Raw genomic sequence first — 4,212 nt, forward strand, 5'->3', positions numbered from 1 at the left:
TCGAAATCCTGTACTTCTTGTTCTTTTGTGATAAAAACAGTTTTCATTTAAGAAAGGTGATGGATTCATAGGACATTCATAACTTTAAGGCATAGACACTAATGATCACAAGACACAAACATAGATAAACATAAGCATAAAATTCGAAAAACAGGAAAATAAAGAACAAGGAAATTAAAGAACGGGTCCACCTTAGTGATGGCGGCTTGTTCTTCCTCTTGAAGGTCTTATGGAGTGCTTGAGCTCCTCAATGTCTCTTCCTTGCCTTTGTTGCTCCTCTCTCATGATTCTTTGATCTTCTCTAATTTCATGGAGGAGAATGGAATGTTCTTGGTGCTCCACCCTTAATTGTCCCATGTTGGAACTCAATTCTCCTAGGGAGGTGTTCAGTTGCTTCCAATAGTTTTGTGGAGGAAAGTGCATCCCTTGAGGCATCTCAGGGATTTGATGATGAGAGGGGTCTCTTGTTTGCTCCATCCTCTTCTTAGTGATGGGCTTGTCCTCATCAATGGGGATGTCTCCCTCTATGTCAACTCCAACTGAATAACAGAGGTGACAAATGAGATGAGGAAAGGCTAACCTTGCCAAGGTAGAGGACTTGTCCGCCACCTTATAGAGTTCTTGGGATATAATCTCATGAACTTCTATTTCTTCTCCAATCATGATGCTATGAATCATGATGGCCCGGTCTAGAGTAACTTCAGACCGGTTGCTAGTGGGAATGATTGAGCGTTGGATAAACTCCAACCATCCTCTAGCCACGGGCTTGAGGTCATGCCTTCTCAATTGAACCGGCTTCCCTCTTGAATCTCTCTTTCATTGGGCGCCCTCTTCACAGATGTCTATGAGGACTTGGTCCAACCTTTGATCAAAGTTGACCCTTCTAGTGTAAGGATGTTCATCTCCTTGCATCATGGGCAAGTTGAATGCCAACCTTACATTTTCCGGACTAAAATCTAAGTATTTCCCCTGAACCATAGTAAGCCAATTCTTTGGGTCCGGGTTCACACTTTGATCATGGTTCTTGGTGATCCATGCATTGGCATAGAACTCTTGAACCATTAGGATTCCGACTTGTTGAATGGGGTTGGTAAGAACTTCCCAACCTCTTCTTCGGATCTCATGTCGGATCTCCGGATATTCACTCTTCTTGAGTTTGAAAGGGACCTCGGGGATCACCTTCTTCAAGGCCACAACTTCATAGAAGTGGTCTTGATGCACCCTTGAGATGAATCTCTCCATCTCTCATGACTCAGAGGTGGAAGCTTTTGCCTTCCCTTTCCTCTTTCTAGAGGTTTCTCCGGCCTTGGATGCCATAAATGGTTATGGAAAAACAAAAAGCAATGCTTTTACCACACCAAACTTAAAAAGTTTGCTCGTCCTCGAGCAAAAGAAGAAAGAAGAGAGTAGAAGAAGAAGAAATAGAGGAGATGGAGATGGCTTATGGTTCGGCCAAAAAGGGGAAGAAGTAGTGTTTAGGATGTGTGAAAATGAAGGAGTGAAGATGAGTTTATATAGGAGTGGAAGGAGGGGTAGGGTTCGGCCATTATGGGTGGGTTTGGGAGGGAAAGTGGTTTGAATTTGAATGGTGAGGTAGGTGGGGTTTTATGAAGGATGGATGTGAGTGGTGAAGAGAAAGATGGGATTTGATAGGTGAAGGGTTTTTGGGGAAGAGGTGTTGAGGTGATCGGTGAATGGGTGAAGAAGAAGAGAGAGAGTGGTGGGGTAGGTGGGGATCCTGTGGGATCCACAGATCCTGAGGTGTCGAGGAAAAGTCATCCCTGCACCAAGTGGCGTGCAAAAACGCACTATGTGCCAATTCTGGCGTTAAACGCCGGGCTGGTGCCCATTTCTGGCGTTTAACGCCAGCTTCTTGCCCTTTCCTGGCATTTAATGCCAGTCTGGTGCCCCTTTCTGGCGTTAAACGCCCAGAATGGTGCCAGACTGGGCGTTAAACGCCCATCTGCTAGCCTTACTAGCGTTTAAACGCCAGCAGGTTCTTCCTCCAGGGTGTGCTGTTTTTCTTTCTGTTTTTCATTCTGTTTTTACTTTTTCCATTGATTTTGTGACTTCTCATGATCATCAACCTACAGAAAACATAAAATAACAAAGGAAAATAGATAAAATATAACATTGGGTTGCCTCCTAACAAGCACTTCTTTAATGTCAGTAGCTTGACAGTGAGCTCTCATAGAGCCTCACAGATACTCAGAGCAATGTTGGAACCTCCCAACACCAAACTTAGAGTTTGAATGTGGGGGTTCAACACCAAACTTAGAGTTTGGTTGTGGCCTCCCAACACCAAACTTAGAGTTTGACTGTGGGGGCTCTGTTTGACTCTGTTTTGAGAGAAGCTCTTCATGCTTCCTCTCCATGGTGACAGAGGGATATCCTTGAGCCTTAAACACAAAGGATTCTTCATTCACTTGAATGATCAATTCTCCTCTGTCAACATCAATCACAGCTTTTGCTGTGGCTAGGAAGGGTCTGCCAAAGATGATAGATTCATCCATGCACTTCCCAGTCTCTAGGACTATGAAATCAGCAGGGATGTAACGGTCTTCAACTTTTACCAGAACATCCTCTACAAGTCCATAAGCTTGTTTTCTTGAATTGTCTGCCATCTCTAGTGAGATTTTTGTAGCTTGCACCTCAAAGATCCCTAGCTTCTCCATTACAGAGAGAGGCATGAGGTTTACACTTGACCCTAGGTCACACAAGGCCTTCTTGAAGGTCATGGTGCCTATGGTACAAGGTATTGAGAACTTCCCAGGATCTTGTCTCTTTTGAGGTAGTTTCTGCCTAGACAAGTCATCCAATTCTTTGGTGAGCAAAGGGGGTTCATCCTCCAAAGTCTCATTACCAAATAACTTGTCATTTAGCTTCATGATTGCTCCAAGGTATTTTGCAACTTGCTCTTCAGTGATATATTCATCCTCTTCAGAGGAAGAATACTCATCAGAGCTCATGAATGGCAGAAGTAAATCCAATGGAATCTCTATGGTCTCAGTGTGAGCCTCAGATTTCCATGGTTCCCCATTAGGGAACTCATTGGAGGCCAGTGGATGTCCATTGAGGTCTTCCTCAGTGGCGTTCACTGCCTCTTCCTCCTCTCCAGATTCGGCCATGTTGATGGCCTTGCACTCTCCTTTCGGATTTTCTTCTGTATTGCTTGGAAGAGTACTAGGAGGGAGTTCAGTAATTTTTTTGCTCAGCTGACCCACTTGTGCCTCCAAATTCCTAATGGAGGACCTTGTTTCAGTCATGAAACTTTGAGTGGTTTTGATTAGATCGGAGACCATGGTTGCTAAGTCAGAGTGGCTCTGCTTAGAATTCTCTGTCTGTTGCTGAGAAGATGATGGAAAAGGCTTGCCATTGCTAAACCTGTTTCTTCCACCATTATTATTGTTGAAACCTTGTTGAGGTCTCTGTTGATCCTTCCATGAGAGATTTGGATGATTTCTCCATGAAGGATTATAGGTGTTTCCATAGGGTTCTCCCATGTAATTCACCTCTTCCATTAAAGGGTTCTCAGGATCATAAGCTTCTTCTTCAGATGAAGCTTCCTTAGTACTGCCTTGTGCATTTTGCATTCCAGATAGACTTTGAGAAATCAAATTGACTTGCTGAGTCAATATTTTGTTCTGAGCCAGTATGGCATTCAGAGTATCAATCTCAAGAACTCCTTTTTTCTGATTTGTCCCATTGTTCACAGGATTCCTTTCAGAAGTGTACATGAATTGGTTATTTGCAACCATTTCAATTAGTTCTTGAGCTTCTGTAGGCGTCTTCTTCAGATGAAGAGATCCTCCAGCAGAGCTATCCAAAGACATCTTGGACAGTTCAGACAGACCATCATAGAAAATACCTATGATGCTCCATTCAGAAAGCATATCAGAGGGACACTTTCTGATTAATTGTTTGTATCTTTCCCAAGCTTCATAGAGGGATTCTTCTTCCTTCTGTCTGAAGGTTTGGACTTCCACTCTAAGCTTACTCAATTTTTGAGGTGGAAAGAACTTTGCCAAGAAGGCATTGACTAGCTTTTCCCAAGAGTTCAGGCTTTCTTTAGGTTGTGAGTCCAACCATGTCCTAGCTCTGTCTCTTACAGCAAAAGGGAATAGCATGAGTCTGTAGACCTCAGGGTCAACCCCATTAGTCTTGACAGTGTCACAGATTTGCAAGAACTTAGCTAAGAACTGATGAGGATCT

At 43.5% G+C, this 4,212-nt stretch overlaps 1 non-coding gene across 1 annotated transcript; it reads left to right on the forward strand.

Moving 5' to 3' along the window:
* Positions 1 to 3,887: 3,887 nt before the first annotated feature.
* LOC112804458 (small nucleolar RNA R71) lies at positions 3,888 to 3,995 on the forward strand. The gene has a single exon (XR_003203073.1). It is a non-coding gene; the product is annotated as a small nucleolar RNA R71 (small nucleolar RNA).
* The last annotated feature ends 217 nt before the right edge of the window (positions 3,996 to 4,212 follow it).

Source organism: Arachis hypogaea, chromosome 5 (assembly GCF_003086295.3).
Source record: "Arachis hypogaea cultivar Tifrunner chromosome 5, arahy.Tifrunner.gnm2.J5K5, whole genome shotgun sequence".
Lineage (NCBI taxonomy): Eukaryota > Viridiplantae > Streptophyta > Magnoliopsida > Fabales > Fabaceae > Arachis > Arachis hypogaea.